The sequence below is a fragment of the Dendrobates tinctorius genome, unplaced genomic scaffold (genome assembly GCF_039654945.1).
Source record: "Dendrobates tinctorius isolate UK_male_01 unplaced genomic scaffold, ASM3965494v1 ptg000086l, whole genome shotgun sequence".
NCBI lineage: Eukaryota > Metazoa > Chordata > Amphibia > Anura > Dendrobatidae > Dendrobates > Dendrobates tinctorius.
This window is the reverse complement of record NW_027361754.1, coordinates 45,151,181-45,175,377: the sequence shown is the minus strand read 5'-3', so window position 1 is coordinate 45,175,377 and position 24,197 is coordinate 45,151,181. Positions and strand designations below refer to the sequence as shown.

The 24,197-nt window shown below is 46.6% G+C and overlaps 1 long non-coding RNA gene across 2 annotated transcripts in view; it reads right to left on the bottom strand.

Annotated features, from left to right (window-relative positions):
- The window catches only part of LOC141097859 (uncharacterized), a 309,705-nt gene that overhangs the window by 154,374 nt on the left and 131,134 nt on the right, over positions 1–24,197 (bottom strand). Inside the window, exons 3-4 of one of the 2 annotated variants that reach the window (XR_012234061.1) lie at positions 6,730–6,815; positions 5,565–6,459 (exon numbers count right to left, since the gene is read on the bottom strand). The exons of the other annotated variant lie outside the window; for it this stretch is intronic. This is a non-coding gene — a long non-coding RNA (uncharacterized lncRNA). Of the gene's footprint in view, positions 1–5,564; positions 6,460–6,729; positions 6,816–24,197 lie in introns of those variants that run through there. 2 annotated transcript variants of the gene reach the window in all.

The window sequence follows — 24,197 nt, the reverse complement described above, 5'->3', positions numbered from 1 at the left end:
CCTGAGCTTTCGTTTTTCACTCCCCTTCTTTCCAGAGCCATAACTTTTTTTTCCCCGTCAATATAGCCATGTGAGGGCCTATTTTTTGTGGAACGAGTTGTACTTTTGAACGACACCATTGGTTTTAACATGTCGTGTACTCAAAAACGGGAAAAAAATTCTAAGTGCGGTGAAATTGCAAAAAAAAGTGCAATACCACACTTGTTTTTTGATTGGCTTTTTTGCTAGGTTCACTAAATGCTAAAACTGACCTGCCATTATGATTCTCCAGGTCATTACGAGTTTATAGACACCAAACATGTCTAGGTTCTTTTTTATCTAGGTGGTGAAAAAAATTCCACAGTTTGAAGAAAAAAAAAAGCGCAGTTTTCCGAGACCTGTAGCGTCTCTATTTTGTGTGATCTTGGGATGGGTGAGGGCTTATTTTTTGTGTGCTGGGCTGACGTTTTTAATGATACCACCTTTGTGCAGATACATTCTTTTGATCGCCCGTTATTGCATTTTAATGAGTTTGACAGCAGGATTTAACTAGTTAATAGGCGCGGGCGGATCGCGATTCTGCCCGCGCCTATTGCGGGCACATGTCAGCTGTTTATAACAGCTGACATGTCGCGGCTTTGAGGTGGGCTCACTGCCGGAGTCCACCTCAAAGCAAGGGATACCAACCGCTGACATACTATCCCGTCAGCGGTCGGTAAGGGGTTAAGGTTCAAAGTGCAAAGCAGGTCTGCATTAGGACTGCAAGTGCGAAATGGGACTGCATTAGAACTGTAAGTGCAAAACGGGTGTGCATTAAGATTATAAGTGCAAAACAAGTCTGCATTAGGACAGTAAGTGCAAAACGGGTCTACGTTAGGACTGTAAGTGAAAAACTGGTCTGCATTAAGACTGTAAGTGCAAAACAGGTCAGCATTTGGACCATAAGTGCAAAATGGGTCTGCATTAGGACTGCAAGTGCTTTAGGACTGCAGGTGAAAAACAGGTCTGCATTAGGACTGCAAGTGCAAAATGGGTCTGCATTAGGACTGCAAGTGCAAAATGGGTTTGCATTTGGACTGTATGTGCAAAACGGGTCTGTATTAGGACTGCACATGCAAAACAGGTCTGTATTAGGACTGCACGTGCAAAACAGGTCTGTATTGGGGCTGTAAGTGCAAAACGGGTCTGTATTAGGTTTACAAGTGCAAAAAAAAATTGTGAAAACAAATTGCAAAATGGTTTCATTTTTTATATTCTAGATGCATTAAAAAAAAAAAAAAAACATATGGCTGGTTGTAAAGGCATCTAAAAAAATTACTGCTCTGTTTAATTGCAGTAATTTTTAGCCAAGAGGTCAGTGCATTGTCTTAGCTATTGGGGAAAAGCCTCACCCCCTTGGTTGCAAGCTGTGCAATTCCTGTAAAGGAGATTCCTACCCCAGTCAACCAACCATTAACAAAGGCAATGGCAGCCGATATCGTAAGTGTCTTGAAAACTATGCTAATGTGGGCTAAGGTGGAATGGGGCCACATTTCCAACTTTGCTTTAGGATGTCATGGATACTGAATGGATTATTCCCATCTTCATAAATGGGTATTATTAGATAGTGCTTGTAAATACAAGCAATTTTGCCGTTTACTGCTTATTAACATTCTCATCCATTCTTGAGATATTAATGGGAACCTGTCACCCCCCTGGGCATTTTTATGTAAAAGAGCTACCTTCAGCAGCACCAAGGCTGCATTCTGTGAAGGTGGCTCTTCTGTTTCTGAACCCTAGCATCCACCATGCTCCCAAGTTCAGCACCCCTGCAGCCAGCAGCATCCACCACACTGCCCAGTCCAGCACCATGCCAGAAGACTGCTTCAGAGGCAATTACTCCCATTTGGTCCAGAAAACAAAGGACAAAAACAAAACATTCCGACCAGGACAAAGGCCCGGAGCCAAAAAATCCTGCCAACATTGGACCCACCACCTCCACCCTCACCTTCCCTTGTGTCTGTCCCTTCCAGTTTGTCTATCCATTCCCATGACTCCAATGTGTCATCTACTTCCAATGTGTCCAGTCCCATCCATGATCCTATCCTTCAATTTGTTGCCCCTTCCTCATCAACTACCACCCAATCCTCACAGCTCCACATCTCCAAGGTCCAACCCATCTCACCCTCAGATAAACCCCAATCCTAAACCCAATTTTTTTTTGTTTAATAAAATTCTTATTTTGTTTGCACAATATCTGTTTTCTTTGTCTCTTTTTTAGCGCTGCCGCCGCAAACACACACATGTGTGTATTGTATTGTTGAGGGAACTTGCAATGGGTGTTTTACAAGAGGTTTTTTTATTATTTAAGTCAGCAAACATTACTGGTACATTTTAACATTAACATTACAGGTACATTTTACTTAGCGGCTTAAACCATTCCGTTTTGCCATGCCACACGTCCTTTATCAGAAACAATGTATGCAGCAAACTTATCCCTCATCTGGGCAACTTCCACTGTAGTCCTCAGAGGGTGATCTTGGCAATGTCATGATCCAGGACGGGGTTTCGCTTTGGCCCGTCCTGGTCTGATTGGGGGTTAATTATTCCGCCTCTCCCTGGCAGAGGGCGGCTATTTAATGCTCACTGGACCTAGGTCCGGTGTCAGTTATACTCCTGCCCTTGGCTGAGTTAGTTGACCTTGTGCGTACGTGTGCCTTGTGCCTGATATCTTGCTTGCTTGTTCGGTTTTGATTCGGTTCTGTCCCTGTTACGAGTTCTGCCTGTCCCTCTTGTACTGCGCTACCTGTCGTGTATGACTCTCTGCTTGTGACCCGACTTCTCTCTGCTCGTCCCCTTGGTACCGCGTCGCCCTCTTGTGTATGACCTTTGGCTTTGTCTGACCTCCCATCTGTTTACCCCTTCTGTACCTCGCTGTCCGTACTGTGAACGACCTAAGTTTTGCCTGACTCTGAGTTTGCTGTCTTCTGTGAAAGCAGGATGCTAAGCCCCGCCCCCTTGCAGTCACATGACCGTAGGTCCCGTGCCGGCTTGCTAAACTTCATCACTAAGGTCCTGTGCACCTATACTTTCTGGCTATTCTGGTCCCCAGGGGTCCCTACAGTGCGGGTGAGTCCCTGCTCAGTGGAGGCTGTACGCCGGCGCTGTCAGGATCCTGATAGGTAATCATGCAATGTAACAGGTTCTTCAGGTTCTAAGTTGGGTCGCTCTTTTGCCAGGATGTGATTGTGCATAACACCACACGCTTTCACAACCTCATCAATTTTCTCAATTTTTAGATTGATGGCTGTTCCCAAAATGCACCATTTAGATACCACCAAGCGAAAGGCACACTTCACAGTTCTTTGTGCCCTTGTCAGTCGGTAGTCTAAAATCCATTTGGTGTGATTCAAGTCCCTACTTGAGTAAGGTTTTATGAGGTTGCACACATTTGAAAGACCTCATCCCCAACCAATACAAACAGCATTGGTGGTCCGTCATTGTTGGGAAGAGGTCGCGGCTGTGGAAAATTGAAATTATTATCATACAAACATTGGCCCATGTCAGAGTTTTTGAGAGTCTGAGAGTCATTTCCTCATCGAAATGAGCCAACATTCACAGCGACAAATCAACATTCAGCATCTGCAATCACCATGAGAGCAATCGAAAAGTATTTTTTGTAATTAAAATACTTGGTTCCACTTCCTGCAGGTTTCATAATCCGAATGTGTTTGCCGTCCAGTTAGGAAAATTACAAATGTCCTTGAATTTTTCAGCATTTTCCAGCCAGAGGTCAGTTGTGGGTTGGGGGAGGAATTCTTGATGCAGAACATCACATAAAGCACAGAAGGTGTCTCCAACAATCCCAGAAAGGGTGGACACTCCAATCTGGAACTGAAAATGTAGAGATGGAAAGGTCTCTCGGGTATCCAGAAATCTGCAGTACAGAAAATGGAAAAAAAATTAATACATGGGTTTTCTAACAATAATACTATGAACATGTGTTTGTTTTTCACAATTACATACCTCAGGGTCACCAACAGACGTTCCTCAGCAAGAATTGCTCAACGGAGTTGTGTGTTCTCCCTGGAGATGGATCCTCAGACACGTTGCAGCAAGTCATCGAAACTCTGTTCCGACATCTTTGTATAGTCAAAAAACTTCTGAGGGTTTGCATGCAGCTCAGTGTACAACGAGTGATAGGCTCCATGGCTGTCTCGGAGTTCAAGGATGGAGTGTTGCCAGTAGCGACGACAATGTCTTCTCCGTCCTTGTCTTCTTTCTTCTTGACAAGCAGAAGCAAAGGCAACAGACAATTTTAATTGTAAATCCAGATTATCATAGAAGCGCTCCACGCTGAAATTGATCTTGCAGCTGGATACAGCAGCCAAAGAAGAGGATTTCCTCAGTGCAGTGTGTCTATGTATATAGAAATCCCATGAGGCATGCCCATTGGGTGTCTGATGTCAAGGAAAAGCTACTGGAAAAGCATTGGAAATATCGAATGCATGAGCATAAACAATGCAAACACATGCAAACGCATGCACATGCAGAGTTTTTTTGCCGTCATGCGTAAGATGATGCGGATAAAAAACGATGCATATGAGTGCGTTTGCATGGATGATGCGCTGCAGACGCAAACGTTATGTGAACCTAGCCTAACATGTCTCTTTTCTTTACAGCTCGTTGCCTTGAAGAACAACCAATGCTGCTAGACAGCAGAACATATGCAGTGCTTACAAGCTCTTTTCTATTGAGCTTGGAAGCACTTTTTTGCAGCTAGTCAGGATCACTGGAGCACTGTTAGCTCCTAATTACCTGCAGCTTCAGCACAGTGCTTACACACTAGACAGCAGCGGTGGTCGGTCTACTAGGAAACGAGCTGTAAACAAAAGTTGCAATATCTGAAAAAGCGACTGCAAATTTTTATAAGCAGTAAGTTGCAAAATTGATTGTTTTTACAAGCTCTACCTGATAATATCCATCTTTGAAGATGGAAATAACCCTTTAATTGGAGCTGCCATTCTCCTAGGGTCCCACAACGGTCATAGTGGTACATAAACCTTTGGCTTTAGTCTTTATAATAATGATCCTAAGGTGCAACATGCTAAAGATTGTCAGCCAAAGTGGTGTCCGTTACCCATGTATAAGAAGTGCAGGACATTATGACCGCAATGCATCAGCCTCCAATAATGGAGTTGGTGCAATGTGATGATTGCATTACAAAGTGTGAACACTGAACCATTTCTGATTCCAGAAAAATCCAAATCTTTGAAGTGTTGAATGAATCCTTTAACGTGATATCGCTATATCCCGCTGAGACACGTTGATGGTTGACAGTAGACAGAAACAGGCAATGCTTTTCAGTCGCCATTAACACTGCACACATTATCATCACAGAGATCATTATCACGTCTCCAGATCCACGGGCTCACAAAAGACGGCTGCAGCTTCTGCTTCTTTTTAATTGTATAATTATGTGGATGTTTCCACTAAATATAGGTGCTTCTCTCAAAATTAGAATATCATCAAAAAGTTAATTTATATCAGTTCTTCAATACAAAAAGTGAAGCTCATATATTATATAGTCATTACACACAGAGTGATCTATTTCAAGTGTTTATTTCTGTTAGTGTTGATGACTATGGCTTATAGCCAATGAAAACCCAAAAGTCATTATCTCAGTAGATTAGAATGATTAACAAAAAACACCTGCAAAGGCTTCCAATGCATTTAAAAAGGTCCCTTATTCTGTTTCAGTAGGCTCCACAATCATGGGGAAGATTGCTGACTTGACAGATGTCCAGAAGGCAGCCATTGAAACACTTCACAAGGAGGGTAAGCCACAAAAGGTCAATGCTAAAGAAGCTGGCTGTTCACAGAGTGCTGTATCCAAGCATATTAATGGAAAGTTGAGTGGAAGGAAAAAGTGTCGTAGAAAAAGGTGCACAAGCAACCGGGATAACTGCAGCCTTGAAAGGATTGTTAAGAAAAGTCCATTAAAAATTTGGGGAAGATTTACAAGGAGTGGACTGCTGCTGGAGTCATTGCTTCAAGAGCCACCACACACAAATGTATCCAGAACACAGGCTACAAATGTCGCATTCCTTGTGTCAAGCCTCTCATGAACAATAGACAACCCCAGAAGTGTCTTACCTGTTCCAAGGAAAAAAAGAACTGGACTGTTGCTCAGTGGTCCAAGGTGTTGTTTTCAGATGGAAGTGAATTTTGCATTTCATTTGGAAGTCAAGGTCCTGGAGTCTGGAGGAAGAGTGGAGAGGCCACAATCCAAGCTGCTTGAGGTCTAGTGTGAAGATTCCACAATCAGTGATGGTTTGGGGAGCCATTTCATCTGCTGGTCTAAGTCCACTGTGTTTTATCAAGACCAAAATCAGTGCAGCAGTCTACCAGGAAATTTGAGAGCACTTCATGCTTCCCTCGCCGACAAGCTTTTTGGAGATGGAAGTTTCATTCTCCTTCAGGACTTGGCATCTGTCCACACTGCCAAAAGTATCAAAACGACAGTATCAACAGAGGCATAGCTAGGGTTTCGGTTCAGGGGGGCGAAACCTCTGAGTGGGCCCCTAACTAGGTAACTTTGATTACAACTCAGTGACGCACCCTAATAGTGGATATAGGAGATGACTGCGCTGTTACTGAAAATAATCCCTATATAAAGACCAACATGGATATTACCGCAATATGGTCAGTGGTAAATACCAGTCCTACAAAACATATGTGTTTACTGCACAGGTATAGTTGGTGTCTTACCGCTGACGTTCTTTCTGATGGAATCGTTCCCTTTTCACGTCTTTCCATCCCAGACCGACATGACAACTCCTCCAGCCAGGACTTGGCTACAGAGAATACAACAATGACACGTTTCACTTCTCATATTCCAGCCCCATCACCATGTATCCCCAACCTGCACAAACCCATCATCCTGCTGATACCCCAATGCTGAGCCGCTGCTGCCATATGTGTCCCTATTACAGCACCTGATACCCCAATGCTGAGCCGCTGCTGCCGTATGTGTCCCTATTACTGCACCTGATACCCCAATACTGAGCCTCTGCTGCCATATGTGTCCTTATTACTGCACCTGATACCCCAATGCTGATCCACTGCTGCTGCCATATGTGTCCCTATTACTGCACCTGATACCCCAATACTGAGCCGCTGCTGCCGTATGTGCCCCTATTACTGCACCTGATACCCCAATACTGAGCCGCTGCTGCCGTATGTGTCCCTATTACTGCACCTGATACCCCAATGCTGAGCCACTGCTGCCATATGTGTCCTTATTACTGCACCTGATACCCCAATGCTGAGCCGCTGCTGCAGTATGTGTCCCTATTACTGTACCTGATACCCCAATACTGAGCCTCTGCTACCGTATGTGTCCCTATTACTGCACCTGATACGCCAATGCTGAGCCACTGCTGCCGTATGTGTCCCTATTACTGCACCTGATACTCCCTATACACACACGGCTCTGCTCCACACCCTCTATACACACACGGCTCTGCTCCGTATGCGCTGTACACATGCGGCTCCGCTCCGTACACCTTGTACACACCTGGCTCCACTCTGTACACCTTGTACACACACGGCTCTGCTCCGCACACCCCATACACACGCGGCTCCTCACCATACACCTCGTACACATACGGCTCAAATCCGTACACCTTGCACACACGGCTCCACTCCGTACACGCCGCACACACACGGCTCTGCTCTGTACACCCCGTACACACACGGCTCTGCTCTGTACACCCCGTACACACTTGGCTCCGCTCCATACACAAACAGCTCTGCTCACCCCATAGACACACGGCTCCGCTCCTCTGTACACCTCATACATGCATATCTATGCTCCGTACACCTTCTACACACACGGCTCCGCTCTGTACACCTCATACACACACAGCTCTGCTACATCCACCCTGTAAACCAATCCTGACCCCACACAGAAACTTACTTCACCTCATCGAGCACCATGACAACCAGCACAGCAGAGCCCTGTGCTGAAGCCCCTGATCATGTGAACCTCTGACTCCGCCCCTCCTGTGACCTCATCACAGGTCCTGTGTGCACAGAAAACCTCATAACGACGTTGCTGGCTGTGAGGTGGGGGGCCCACTGCTGGCACCGGGGCCCCCCACCGCCTTCTCAGGGGCCCATAGCGGCTGGGCGGTACAGTAGGGAGATCGATTCTCCCTGCTCTGCTGCAGAATGTAACTGTATGGGCGCGCTGTGCACACCGATACAGTTACAGTAGCGTAGCTCAGTGGGCCCCTCAGAGTTCGGGGCCCGGGGCCACCGCCCCTTCTGCCCCCCCCGGTAGCTACGCTACTGATCACTATGCTTGATTGGCCAGCAAACTCGTCTGACCTTAACTCCATAGAGAATCTATGGGGTATTGTCAAGGGGAAGATGAGAGACACCAGACCCAACAATGCAGATGAGCTGAAGGTTGCTATCAAAGCAACCTTGGCTTCCATAACACTTCAGCAGTGCCACAGGCTGATCGCCTCCATGCCATGCCGCAATGATGCAGTAACTCAGGGGTCCCCAACCGCCGGTCCGCGGCCCAGCACCAGGCCGTTGCAGTGCTCTTGCCGGTCCGCAGACACAAGGGGAGCCGGGGGCGGTGCAGCAGCTGATACTCACCCTGCATCCCGCAGCGGCTTCATCCAGCGCTGAGCGGTCACGTGCTACCGCTCATTTAAGGTCATGAATATGGACGCCACTCATCTCCCATAGGCGTGGCGTCCATATTCATGGACCTTAATGAGTGGTAGCACGTGACCGTTCCGCACAGGAAGAAGCTGAAGCACCGTGAGATGCAGGGAGAGAAGTTCAGCGACGAGAAGGAAGTTCAGTGACGTGAGGGTAAGTATGATGGGGGAGCCGAGCCATATACAAGGGAGGGAGAGGGGGAGCGGAGCCATATATATAAGGGAGAGAGAGTGGGAGCGGAGCCATATATACAGGGGAGGGAGAATGGGAGCGGAGCCATATATACAAGGGAGGGAGAGTGGGAGCGGAGCCATATATATAAGGGAGAGAGAGTGGGAGCGGAGCCATATATACAGGGGAGGGAGAGTGGGAGCGGAGCCATACATACAGGGGAGGGAGAATGGGAGCGGAGCCATATATACAAGGGAGGGAGAGTGGGAGCGGAGCCATATATATATATATAAGGGAGAGAGAGTGGGAGCGGAGCCATATATACAGGGGAGGGAGAATGGGAGCGGAGCCATATATACAAGGGAGGGAGAGTGGGAGCGGAGCCATATATATAAGGGAGAGAGAGTGGGAGCGGAGCCATATATACAGGGGAGGGAGAATGGGAGCGGAGCCATATATACACAGGGGAGGGAGAGTGGGAGCGGAGCCATATATATAAGGGAGAGAGAGTGGGAGCGGAGCCATATGTACAGGGGAGGGAGAGTGGGAGCGGAGCCATATATACAGGGGAGGGAGGAGTGGGAACGGAGCCATATACATAAGGGAGAGAGAGTGGGAGTGGAGCCATATATACAGGGGAGGGAGAGTGGGAGCGGAGCCATATATACAAGGGAGGGAGAGTGGGAGCGGAGCCATATATACAAGGGAGGGAGAGTGGAAGCAGAGCCATGTATACAGGATGGGAGAGTGGAGCCATGTATACAGGATGGGAGAGTGGAAGCAGAGCCATGTATACAGGATGGGAGAGTGGAGCCATGTATACAGGATGGGAGAGTGGAAGCAGAGCCATGTATACAGGATGGGAGAGTGGAGCCATGTATACAGGATGGGAGAGTGGAAGCAGAGCCACGTATACAAGGGTGGGAGTGGAGCCATGTATACAAAGGTGGGAGCAGAGTCATGCATGCAAGGGTGTGAGCAAAGCCATGTATACAAGGGTGGGAGCAGAGCCATGCATACACCATGATTAAAAAATAATCAGCATGTATACAGTACTCCAGTACTATTTTTTCTAAGTGCTCAATGCTCCATTTCCGTGTAGGTTCCAATCATCATTAGCAGTGACAATCAAAAGTAGCAGTATCCATCTTTCAGCGTTAGGGGCCCACTACGCCTCCAACTCTTGTAAAATGAGTAAAAAACAAACATTGCTAGAGAGCTTCTTTGAAAAGGGAGAAAGACCTAATGATGAGACAGATGAAGACTCCATGACTGCTAAAAAAAAGAAAGCTGCATGTAAAAGAAAATACAATGAGTCCTACTTAAATTATGGGTTCATCACAACAGGCGATTCAAATGCTCCAAGCCCACTCTGTGTGATATGTGGCGACTGGCTATCCAATGAGGCCATGAAGCCTTCAAAACTGGCTCGCCACTTACAGACCAAGCACCCTGCATCAAAAGACAAGCCTTTGGAGTTTTTTGAAAGAAAAAAGCATGAACATGAAGGACAGAAGAAATTATTGAAGGCCACCACATCAACAAATGTGTCTGCACTGAGAGCATCATTTTTGGTGGCTAACCGCATTGCTAAGGCTAAGAAGCCCTTCACTATTGGTGAAGAGTTGATCCTACCTGCTGCTAAGGACATTTGCCACGAACATTTTGGAGAGGCTGCAGTTAAAAATGTGGCACAGGTTCCTCTTTCAGCGACCACTGTCACTAGACGAATCAATGAAATAGCAGAAGATGTCGAGGGACAATTGTTAGAGAGGATTAACCCCTTAGCGACAGAGCCAGTTTGCAGCTTAATGACCAGGCCAATTTTTACAATTCTGACCACTGTCCCTTTATGAGGTTATAACTCTGGAACGCTTTAATGGATCTCGCTGATTCTAAGACTGTTTTTTCGTGACATATTGTACTTCATATTAGTGGTAAAATTTCTTCGATAAGTCTTGTGTTTATTTATGAAAAAAATGGAAATATGGCGAAAATTTTGAAAATTTTGCAATTTGAAAACTTTAAATTTTTATGCCCTCAAATCAGAGAGATGTGTCACACAAATTTCTTAATAAATAACATTTCCCACATGTCTACTTTACATCAGCACAATTTTGGAAGCAAATTTTTTTTTTGTTAGGAAGTTATAAGGGTTAAAAGTTGACCAGCGATTTCTCATTTTTACAACAAAATTTACAAAACCATTTTTTTTAGGGACCACATCATATTTAAAGTCATTTTGAGGGGTGTACATGACAGAAAATACCCAAAAGTGGCACCATTCTAAACACTAGACCCCTCAAGGTGCTCAAAACCACATTCAAGAAGTTTATTAACCCTTTAAGTGCTTCACAGGAACTAAAGCAATGTGGAAGGAAAAAAATAATATTTAACTTTTTTTTGCAAAAAATTTACTTCAGAACCAATTTTTTTTATTTTCACAAGTGTTAAAAGAGAAAATCAACCACAAAATTTGTTGTACAATTTTTCCTGAATACGCCGATACCCTATATGTGGGGGTAAACCACTATTTCAGCACACGGCAGAGCTCGCAAGGGATGGAGCGCTGTTTGACTTTTTCAACGCAGAATTGGCTGGAATTGAGATCGGATGCCATGTTGCGTTCGGAGAGCCCTTAATGTGCCTAAACAGTGGAAACCTCCAACAAGTGACCCCATTTTGGAAACTAGACCCATTAAGGAACTTATCTAGATGTGTGGTGAGCACTTTGAACCCCCAAGGGCTTCACAGAAGTTTATAACGTAGAGCCGTGAAAATAAGAAATCTATTTTTTTCCACAAAGATGATCTTTTCACCCCCAAATTTTTATTTTTTACAAGGGTAACAGGAGAAATCATACTCGCACAGTTGTTATGCGATTTGTCCTGAATACGCTGATACCCCATATGTGGGGGGAACCACTGTTTGGGCGCATGGGAGAGCTTGAAAGGGAAGGAGTGCCATTTTGGAATGCAGACTTTGATGGAATGGTCTGCGGACATCATGTTGCGCTTGCAGAGCCCCTGATGGGCCTAAACAGTGGAAACCCCCCACAAGTGACCCCATTTTGGAAACTAGACCCATTTAGGAACTTATCTAGATGTGTGGTGAGCACTTTGAACCTTCAAGTGCTTCACAGAAGTTTATAACGTAGAGCCGTGAAAATAAAAAATCCATTTTTTTTCCACAAAAATGATCTTTTCGCCCCCAAATTTTTATTTTTACAAGGGTAACAGGAGAAATCATACCCGCACAGTTGTTATGCGATTTGTCCTGAGTACGCCGATACCCCATATGTGGGGGGAACCACTGTTTGGGCGCATGGGAGAGCTCGGAAGGGAAGGAGTGCCATTTTGGAATGCAGACTTTGATGGAATGGTCTGCGGGCATCATGTTGCGCTTGCAGAGCCCCTGATGGGCCTAAACAGTGGAAACCCCCCATAAGTGACCTCATTTTGGAAATTAGACCCCCTAATGAACTTATGTAGATGTGTGGTGAGCACTTTGAACCCCCAAGCGCTTCACAAAAGTTTATAAACGCAGAGCCGTGAAAATAAAAAGTCTTTTTTTATTTCCACAAAAGTGATTTTTTAGACCCCAATTTTTAGACCCCCAAAGTTGGCAAATAGTGGAAACCCCTCAATTCTTGCTCCAACCCTAACCCCAACACACCCCTAACCCTAATCCCAACCCTAACCCTAATCCCAACCCTAATCCTAATTCTAACCCTAATTCTAGCTCGCCCTAACCCTAATTCTAACCCTAGTCGTGACCCGAGCCCTAACCCTAGCCCTAGCACAACCCTAACCCTAACCCTAGCCTAACCCTAGCCCTAACCCTAGCCCAACCCTAACCCTAGCCCAGCCCTAACCCTAGCCCTAACCCTAATCCTAATGGAAAACTGCAAAAAAAATATTTTCTTTATTTCATTATATTGGCCTATATAAGGGAGTGATAAATGGGGGGGTTATGTACTATTTTTTTTATTTTGATCACTATGATCGTTTATCATAGTGATCAAAATAATGAATGGAATCTGCCAGCCGGAGCCGGCAGATTCCCGGCGGGCGCACTGCGCATGCGCCCGCCATTTTCAAGATGGCGGCGCCCATCGGAGGATGCCGGCGGGACGTGGGACCACCGGGAGGGGACGGAGGGCCACGGAGAGGTACCAGGGGGGATCGGGGACCCTATTTCTCTCTCCTCTGATATGCGATCACATCAGAGGAGAGAGAAATTAAATGTAAAATCGCGGCTTTTTTTTTTTGCAGTCGCCGTTATAGGGTTAATAATGGCGATCGCAAAAGCGGGGGTCGGTAAAAACTGACCGATTCATGTTCTCTGGGGTCTCGGCTACCCCTGGCAGCCGAGACCCCGGAGAAAATCCGACACTGGGGGGCGCTATTCACTTAAATCACAGCGCCGTGAATTAACGGCGCTGTGGTTTTAGTACCCTTAATTACCGCCGTTAAAAGGCGTATCGGCGGTCGTTAAGGGGTTAATACGTCACCATGGTATGCAATCCAGGTTGATGAGTCTACTGATGTTGACAACAAAGCAATGATGCTTGTTTATGTGCGATATATTTTCCAGGAGGATGTGCATGAGGATATGTTATGTGCATTATTGTTGGCAGCCAACACCACAGGTGCAGAACTATTCAAGTCTTTGGATGATTACATATCAGGAAAATTAAACTGTTCATTTTGTGTAGGTGTATGCACGGACGGAGCAGCTGCCATGACTGGACGGTTTTCTGGTTTAACTACTCAGGTCAAACAGGTTGCATCTGAATGCGAGTCTACGCACTGTGTCATCCATAGAGAAATGCTGGCAAGCCGAAAAATGTCACCTGAACTTAACACTGTTTTGCAAGAAGTGATTAAAGTTGTTACTCACATCAAAGCATACGCCCTTAACTCATGTCTGTTTGAGCAGCTCTGTGAGGAGATGGATGCGGAGCACAAGCGTCTTCTCTTACCACTGAAGTCAGATGGCTTTCTAAAGGTAGAGCACTGGCCAGAGTTTTTGAATTACGAGAACCGCTTCATAGATTTCTTTTAGAAAAAGAATCACCACTTGCAGCACATTCAGTAGTAAGGAATGGGTTATAAAACTTGCTTACTTATGTGACATATTCAACTTGTTGAATGAACTTAATCTGTCACTTCAGGGGAGAATGACAACTGCCTTCAAGTTGGCAGACAATGTTGCTGCATTTAAAGCCAAACTAGAAGTGTGGGGACGGCGAGTGAGAACAGGAATATTTGATATGTTTCAAATAACAGCAGGGATTTTGGAAGAGAGCGAGCCTGAACCTTCATTCTCCCAGCTGCTGCATGATCATCTATCTCAGCTTTCAGTACAGTTTGAGCATTACTTTCCAACCACAAAAGACTCACGAACTAGGAAGGAATGGATTCACAACCCATTTGTGAACAAGCCAGGTGAATAGACCTTGTCCGTGCTTGAAGACCAACTGCTTGAGATTGCAAATGATGGTAGCCTTAAAAGTATGTTTGAGATGTCAAATCTCCCAATGTTCTGGATTAAAGTCAAGGCAGAATATCCTGAGATCGCCACAAAAGCACTGAAAACTCTGCTTCCATTTCCAACATCCTATCTGTGTGAAATGGGATTTTCTGCAATGACAGCAGCAAAAATGAGATTACGGAGTAGACTGGACATAAGGAACACACTTCGGGTGCCGCTGTCTCCCATCACCCCAAGATGGGACCGTCTTGTTGGAGGAAAACAAGCCCAGTGCTCCCACTTCAAAACCTATGGTGAGTTGAGTCACATTTACATTATAAATGTTATATTATGATAAGTATGCACTGACTACTAAACCTGTCCATAGCCCTGCCCCCTTGTGACCAAAGCCCCGCCCCTGACACACCTCCATCCTCACCCTGCCGGGCCATGGAAGAATGGTCTTGCTTGAAGCCGGTCCCTGGTGCAAAAAAGGTTGGGGACCCCTGCAGTAACTGGTGCAAAAGGAGCCCCGACCAAGTATTGAGTGCATTTACTGAACATGCATTTCAGTAGGCCAACATTTTGGATTTTAAAATCATTTTTCAAGCTGGTGTTATAAAGTATTCTAATTAACTGAGAGAAAGGGGGGATGGAGGGCACCATCACATATCCACAGACTATGGGATACCAACCTGGAGTATATCAAAAAGAGTTATGTGTAAACAAGAAAAAGAGACATACTATACACCAGGGATCACCAAAGTGTACAAAATAATATCAAAAATTCTTTATTCAGATAAAAAAAACACACACCAACGAATAGTTAAAAACAATTAAAAACAGGACAAAGAAGCCCCCATTAGATGTTATAATCCCCCTGAGCCCAAACCGGTCAATCACATATAGAACCTGTACATGATAGGTTAGAACCCCATATGTACTAACATGATAAAGGACCACAATAAAGAGGATAATTGTGAATAAGCAGACAAATGCTGAAAAAATAATAACAGCAGTATCACAATAGATAAGTGGATCACCCAAAGGCCTAGATGGAGGAATGCCTCCAATAACAAACATTGCATAGAAATACAATAAGCTGAAAAATAACTAGCAAGGCAAGAGTTCCAATTCTGACACACTGATATGGCGACTGGCAACTAGGTGGCTACTATAAATCCTACATAAAAGTCTATACCTGGGGTGCCTTATACAGAAGTTTAAGTTCCATCCAAAGAACTTTTCCATCCAAACATAATAGATTGAGCATGACCAGAATGTTTCCAAGCCGGAGGGTCAGGGTCAGTGGCTTCGTCAGGGGCTTATGCCCCCTGACCCTACAACTTGGTAACATTCTGGTCATGCTCAATCTATTATGTTTGGTCCTTGAAACTTTCCATCCACCTGCATAGGTTTAAATTGATGTTTTTGTATAGATTCTATCTTTATAGCTCTACTTCTTTGGATGGAACTTAAACTTCTGTATAAGGCACCCTCCTTTCTAGACCTTTGGGGGATCCACTTATCTATTGCGATACTGCTGTTATTATTTTTTCAGCATTTGCCTGCTTATTCACAATTATCCCCTTTATTGTGGTCCTGGAGGAGTCACTAAACCATCTCAGACAAATGTCTGTCCAGCCTCTGTTTGAAGACTTCCTTTGAAGGAGAACTCACCACTAGAGTTGAGCGAAACGGGTCGAAAAAATTCAAAAGTCGCCGACTTTTGGCAAAGTCGGGTTTCATGAAACGAAACCCGAGCCTAGGATGAGGTCGGCCACGAGGTCGGCGACTTACGCGCCAAAGTCGCGTTTCAAAAGTTTGTTTTGCGCTCTTTTTCAGCCAATCAGGATCCACGGACACTGTGGGCAACGTGATGACATAGGCACGGGTCACCACCATCTTTCAGAAGGGCATGCAAGTGATTGGCTTGCTTTGGTGGGCGTCACAGGGGGTATAAAAGGGCGTGCACGCCGACCGCCATCTTACTTCTGCCGATCTTAGTATAGGGAGAGGTTGCTGCTGATTCTGTAGGGAGAGCGTTAGGCAGGGAAGAAGATAAAAAAACTGCTTCTGCTGCTAGCGATTTGGCCTGCACAACACACCAGTCACTGTGTGTGCAGTGCAACGGGAGGCTATAAAGTGGTGTATCAGTGGTGTTGGTTGTTGGGCTGCCTTCTAAGGCTTCCTGACATTCCTGCATTGCTGTTTACCCACTGCTCCGCAAACTGCTTTTTTAAAAGCAATCCCAATTTTTTTTTTTTGTCCTGCTGAGAAGAAAAAAAAACTGCTTCTGCTGCTAGCAATTTGGCCTGCACAACACACCAGTCACTGTGTGTGCAGTGCAAGGGGAGGCTATATAGTGGTGTATCAGTGGTGTTGGTTGTTGGGCTGCCTTCTAAGGCTTCCTGACATTCCTGCATTGCTGTTTACCCACTGCTCTGCAAACTGCTTTTTTAAAAGCAATCCAATCTCCCTTATCCTCTAGTCACTTTTGTCACAGCTGTGCCATCGAGCCTGTCACATAGCGCTCAGATATCAGTGGGCCTCACACAATCCAAAAGTGTCCACTGTTCACAAGTGTGTGCAGAAATTCAAAATCTCCCTTATCCTCTAGTCACTTTTGTCACAGCTGTGCCATCGAGCCTGTCACATAGCGCTCAGATATTCATTGGGCCTCACACAATCCAAAAGTGTCCAGTGTCCAAAAGTGTGTGCAGAGATTCAAAATCTCCCTTATCCTCTAGTCACTTTTGTCACAGCTGTGCCATCGAGCCTGTCACATAGCGCTCAGATATCAGTGGGCCTCACACAATCCAAAAGTGTCCAGTGTCCAAAAGTGTGTGCAGAAATTCAAAATCTCCCCTGTCCTATAGACACCTTGTACCTTGTTTTACATTACTATATAGTTTGTTGGATTTTGTCTACATTTCTACCAAAAATGAGGAAGGCTGGTGGAAGAGGCCGTGGAATTGGGCGGGGGTTGGCAGCTGGTAATGATGGTGTTGGTGGTGGATCTGATGGTAGTGGCAAGAGCAAAATAGGACCGAATGCAGGAGGTGCTGACCCTGCGTCATCGTCTGGCTACATAAGGCCTCGAACGCTTAGTTTTCTAGGAGTTGGCAAACCGCTTTTAAAGCCAGAGCATCAGGAAAAAGTTTTGTCTTACATTGCTGACTCAGCCTCCAGCTCTATCGCCTCCTCTTCTGAAGTTGTAAAAAGTAAAAGCACTGAGTCGTCATTGGAGGCTCATGTTCATGAACCACACCTTTCCTTGTGTCCTTCACCCCAACCAAGATTGAAGGATGACGCAGGCCATACTACTGATTACTCCATGGAGCTGTTTTCACATACCATGCCTGGATTATCAAGTCAAATGGTGAATTACCCAGGCCAAGATGAATCTGACATGGAGTGCACTGATGCACAGCCGCTGATGGATGATTCTGCTGGTACATTCACTCAGAGCACTACATTGTCCTCGCAGTGTACAGAGCCAGATTCTGACCCTGATGAGACTCAGGTGCCCCTTCCCGCACACTATACCACCATACACGGTGACACAGAGGAAGGTGCACATGACATAGAAGAGGAGGTGATGGATGACCCAGTTGTTGACCCAGATTGGCATCCATTGGGGGAAGAGGGTGCTGCTTCCAATAGCTCAGATGAGGAGCATCCACAGCAGACATCGACATCGCAACAGCTGTTATCTGGCAGGCCCGGAGCACTCCAAAGACAGGTTCCAAACATCAAAAGAGTTGCTGGACAGCTTGTCCAGAGGGTCAAAAGATCACAGCGTGCTAGGCCGCAAAATGTCTGCCAAAGTAGGAAGAGTGCAGTGTGGCACTTTTTTGAACAAAATCCTCATGATCAGGCCAAGGTTATCTGTAAGAAGTGCGCAAAGACCTTTAGCCGAGGGAAAAATCTGAAAAATTTGAATACCAGTTGCATGCTTAGACATTTAACCAGCATGCACTTGCAAGCGTGGACACAACACCAAACCTCAAGTGCCACATGTGCAACTGATCACAACGAAGGTAGTCAGCAACGCTACATTGTTTCCCCCACTGTAAGTCCACCGGTTAGCACAGCAGCAAATGTTGAGGTGTCGTTGCAAGACCACAGCAGTCAGGGAATCCCACTGTTATATCAACGAAAGACTGATTCTAGGCCATCAGAAAGAACACCAACTCCATCACCATCATCAACCCTCTCTCAGTCCGCCCTGTCCACCGCTACTTCCACCATATGCAGCTCTCAAGTCCAGCTCACCCTCCCAGACACTATGAGTAGGTCAAGAAAGTACTCAGTCTCTCATCCGCGTACACTGGGTTTGAACGCCCACATTGCCAAACTAATCTCGTTTGAGATGATGCCCTTTCGGTTGGTGGAAAGCACAGCTTTCCGCGAACTCATGGCCTATGCAGTACCACGCTATGACCTACCCAGTCGCCACTTCTTCTCTCGCAAAGCCATCCCAGCCCTCCACCATCATGTGAAAGACCGCATTGTCCATGCACTCAAGCAGTCAGTGAGCGGAAAGGTGCACCTCACAACTGATGCATGGTCCAGTCGGCATGGCCAGGGCCGTTACGTGTCCATCACTGCGCACTGGGTTAATGTGGTGGATGCAGGGTCCACAGGGGACAGCGGTGGTGGGACAGTGCTGCCTAGCCCACGGTATAGGAAACAGTTGGCTGTAGGCGTTCGACCCTCCTCCTCCTCCTCCTCCTCCAGAAGCGAAAGCTCGTCCACAGAGCGCAGTCGTACGAGCACTCCATCTGCAGCTGCCACTGTTGCACACGATGTGTCCCCCTATCGAGCAGCTAGTGGAAAGCGTCAGCAGGCTGTGTTGCAGATGATGTGTTTGGGCGACAGACACACCGCCGAGGTGCTGGCCGAGTACTTGAAGCGACAAACTGAGTCATGGCTGGGCAGTGTACATCTTGAGGCAGGCAAGGTAGTTAGTGATAACGGCCGTAATTTTGTGGCAGCCATAGCCCTTTCAAAACTCAGCCACATACCTTGCTTGGCTCACACCTTGAACCTGGTGGTGCAGTGCTTCCTCAAAAATTATCCGGAGTTAACAGCCCTGCTCCAGAAGGTGCGAAGACTGTGCGCGCACATCCGCCGGTCGCCTGTACACTCCATTCGTATGCAGAAGCTGCAGCGATTGCTCCACCTTCCGAACCACCGCCTCATTATCGACATTGCAACAAGGTGGAACTCCACCCTGCACATGGTGGATCGGCTGTGCGAGCAGAGGCAGGCCATAATGCATTTGTGGGAGGATACACGGCCAGGCACTTTGAGAGCAGACATGGAGTTGACAGGTGTGCAGTGGTCGAAGCTGAAAGACCTTTGTAAAGTCCTTCAGTGTTTTGAGGAATGCACACGGCTGGTAAGCGCAGACGACGCCATCCTAAGCATGAGCATCCCACTTATGCGTCTGCTCATGCAAACTTTGACGCACCTTAAGGAGCAGGCGTCTGCAGCCAATGTTGATGAGGAGGAAGAGGAGGAGGGAATCCTTGATGACATTCAGCCATTGTCTGCTCAGGGACCTCTCCTGGACGAGGTGGAGGAAGAAGAGGAGGAGGAGGAGGATGATGGGGATGATTACTTAGGGGAGGAGGATGCATCTCGTGGGGCAAGTGAAAATGTTGGCGTGGCAAGGTCTGGTACAGGGTTTGTGCGTGACTGGAGGGATGTGGATTTGCCAGAAAGTGCTCCTCCAACCAGCACTCGCAGTGCATCATTGACACCGGGAACATTGGCCCACATGTCAGATTATGCCTTGCGGATCCTAAAAAGGGACCCCCGCATTGCCAAAATGATGAACGATGACGACTACTGGTTGGCCAGCATCCTGGATCCACGCTATAAAGGCAAATTACAAAACATCATGCCACAGGAGAACCTTGACCTAATATTGGCTAATAAACAAGCAACTCTGGTAAATCGGTTGCTTGAGGCATTCCCAGCACACAGCAGCGTTGATGGTTCTCACACGAGCCGTACGGGCCGGGGGCAGCTTGGCAGAGGTGTTCGTGGTGCACACAGCAGAAGTGGCGTTGGAGACAGGGGTTTCATGACAATGTTGTGGACTGATTTTTCAAATACCGCTCACACAACTGGTAATACTGCATCGATGGAAAGTGACAGGAGACAGCAGTTGTCAACTATGGTTACAAACTACTTTTCCTCCCATATCGATGTTCTCCCACACAGGTCATTCCCCTTTGACTATTGGGCCGCTAAACTGGACACCTGGCCTGAATTGGCCCAATATGCCTTACAGGAGCTCGCTTGCCCAGCTGCAAGTGTGCTATCGGAAAGAGTCTTCAGTGCAGCTGGATCAATCCTGACAGAAAAAAGGACCTGTCTGTCAACCCAAAATGTGGATGATCTAACCTTCATTAAAATGAACCACGCATGGGTTTCCAAGGATTTTGTCCCACCTTCCCCTGATGACACATAGGGTGACAGAAAAATGGCTTGCTTTGGTCCACCTCTTCCTGGTACTTCACCTATTTCGCCTTTTGCATCAGCTGAATGTCCAACATCAACATATGCCACTTTCTAAAACTCCCTAACTGTGCTGCCTCCCCCCCCATGGCCGGGGTCACCACCTACCGTGCGAGTGCCGTTGCCCTGGACAGGTGGGTAGGCCGACTCTTGGGCGCGGGCACTGGCACAGGGTCCCTCATAGTGCAATCAAGTGTCTCTGACGGTGGTGGTGCACACCCGCCGTCAGACACACCGCTGTACTATGAGGGGCCCAGTGCCAGTACCGACGCCCCCCTTGCTTGGGCAGGGCCCCAGCATTTGCAATCTTTACCTCTCCCTGCTCCTCCGCTGTGTAATCTGGGCCGTCAAATCCATACTGTGCCTGACACCGTCTGAGCCTGCCTCCTGAGACATATATTTTGAATGTGTACGCTATCCATACATGTTATCCAGGGATACGGTACCCTTTCTAACCTTTGTGCATTCACGTGCAATCCATACTGGGCCTAACACCGTCTGAGCCTGCCTCATGCTGTATAGACATATATTTTGAATGTGTACGCTATCCATACATGTTATCCAGGGATACGGTACCCTTTCTAACCTTTGTGCAATCACGTGCAATCCATACTGGGCCTAACACCGTCTGAGCCTGCCTCATGCTGTATAGACATATATTTTGAATGTGTACGCTATCCATACATGTTATCCAGGGATACGGTACCCTTTCTAACCTTTGTGCAATCACGTGCAATCCATACTGGGCCTAACACCGTCTGAGCCTGCCTCCTGAGACATATATTTTGAATGTGTACGCTATCCATACATGTTATCCAGGGATACGGTACCCTTTCTAACCTTTGTGCAATCACGTGCAATCCATACTGGGCCTAACACCATCTGAGCCTGCCTCCTGAGACATATATTTTGAATGTGTACGCTATCCATACATGTTATCCAGGGATACGGTACCCTTTCTAACCTTTGTGCAATCACGTGCAATCCATACTGGGCCTAACACCGTCTGAGCCTGCCTCCTGAGACATATATTTTGAATGTGTACGCTATCCATACATGTTATCCAGGGATACGGTACCCTTTCTAACCTTTGTGCAATCACGTGCAATCCATACTGGGCCTAACACCGTCTGAGCCTGCCTCATGCTGTATAGACATATATTTTGAATGTGTACGCTATCCATACATGTTATCCAGGGATACGGTACCCTTTCTAACCTTTGTGCAATCACGTGCAATCCATACTGGGCCTAACACCGTCTGAGCCTGCCTCATGCTGTATAGACATATATTTTGAATGTGTACGCTATCCATACATGTTATCTGGGGATACGGTACCCTTTCTCACCTTTGTGCAATCACGTGTAATCCATACTGGGCGTGAGAACGGCTGGCGAGCTGTTAAGCAATCTACAGCACCTGTCCAGACAAGTACAGGGATTCCCTAGCGAGGAGACTTATTTGATTGTTTTCAATGTTGGGACAGCAATTTTTGGGGAGCACTATACTCTGGAGAATGATAGATGGGGCCCACCATACACTGGAACATTCCAAAGGTGGACATCAGACACTGGAGCAGCATTTACAGGGCCCATTATACACTAGAGCATTAGAAATGGGGCCCATTATGTTTGGAGCATTATTTGGGCCCATAAGACAGTGGAGCTTCATCCATGGGGACCAACATATACTGTAGCATTATGTGGAGCTCATCATATACTGTTTCAAACATTATATGGGACCAATGATTCTGTATGGAGAAATAGATGGGCCTCGTCATGAGATGTAAAAAGTGAGGTATTTTTCATTGTACTATACCACTATTTCTCTGCCGTATCGGAGCATGATGAGTTGTGGTATGTGTTAAAGGGGCGCTCTTTCGCCCAGGGCACATGAAAACCTGCAGCCAGCCCTCCCCCCCCACAACTTTAGCCAAATAACCCCCATTTTTCAGTGCGTAACTTGTATTATGAAGTTAATTAAGGTTGACAAGCTTAAGAAAGAAGAATTGATGCTTTTGGCATTCAAATGGGCACTGTAGGTGTGTTTCCTGTCCTCCTCTCACTGCCGACTTTTATTCCCCATTGACTTACATTGGGTTTCGTGTTTCGGGACGACCCCGACTTTTCCCTATAATCGGACGATCTTGCTCGACCCGACTTTTGGAAAAGTCGGGTTTCACGAAACGAAACGCGACCCTAAAAAACCAAAAGTCGCTCAACTCTACTCACCACCTCTCCTGGCAGCCTGTTCCACTTATTGATCACCCTCAGTGTCAAAAAGCTTTTTCTAATATTTAATCTGTATCTTCTCCCTTTCTGATTCATTCTGATGTTTCTCTTGTTTCCATGTGTAAATGAGAATAATGATGGTCCCTCTACACTGTCTCCTCTTAGCCTTCTTTTTTGCAAGCTAAACATTCCCAGATTCTTTAACCATTACTTGTAGGACATAAATGCAGTTTGCTCACCATCCAGTTAGCTCTTCTCTGAACTTGCTCCAGTTTTTCAATGTCTTTTTTAAAATGTGGTGCCCAGAACTGGACACAGTATTCCTTCCTCCATTCTCATCCTCCCAAACTTCAGTCCCTCTTTCCTTTATGGCCAAATGATTTCTCAGGTTGGAGGATTGGAGCTATGGAATAATTGGAATGGAATGATATTGGTGCCGGTCAGTGGCAGCTCCAGCTGATGTTGGTGGTGTTGACAGCGTAAAGAAACGGCTAACCACTTCCACTCCTTTCCCTTAATATTGGATTGTGATGAACAGCCCATTCTCATAAATCACTGTACAATCATGGCACGATACAGTGCGGACACATGAGCTATGAGCACACCTTCATTGACACATGCCAGACTTTTTATATGATGGTGCCATTTTTCGGGGGGGGGGGGGTTCAGATGTATGTGTGGCACCCCAGGAGTTTGGTTGCCACAATGGCCTTGCCTCCCTCCAGGGGGAGTGATGTCATGCCTGGAAGCAAAGAAGGAATCCCCTTACCAGGTAGTTCCAGCATACAACGCAGTTCCTGTTCCAGGCCAGAAGGGGGATCTCCAAACTCGACTTCAGGGGAGCTGCTCTCTCTGGTCAGGAGGAGGAAGTTAGTTAGAGTTAGTGCCTGAACAGGGTTGAGACAGGATGTGTGGAGAGGAGCTGGGGGACAGGAGGTACAGCTGAGCTCACCTCCAGGCTTGAGTGCCAGAGACCAGGCCCCAGAGCCCAAGGCTGTTTGGGTACTAAAGCCCCAGCAGCAGAATCTGGCGGACAGAAGACCGCAGATCCTCTGTCCCCAACTGACACTCGATGACACAGCAGCA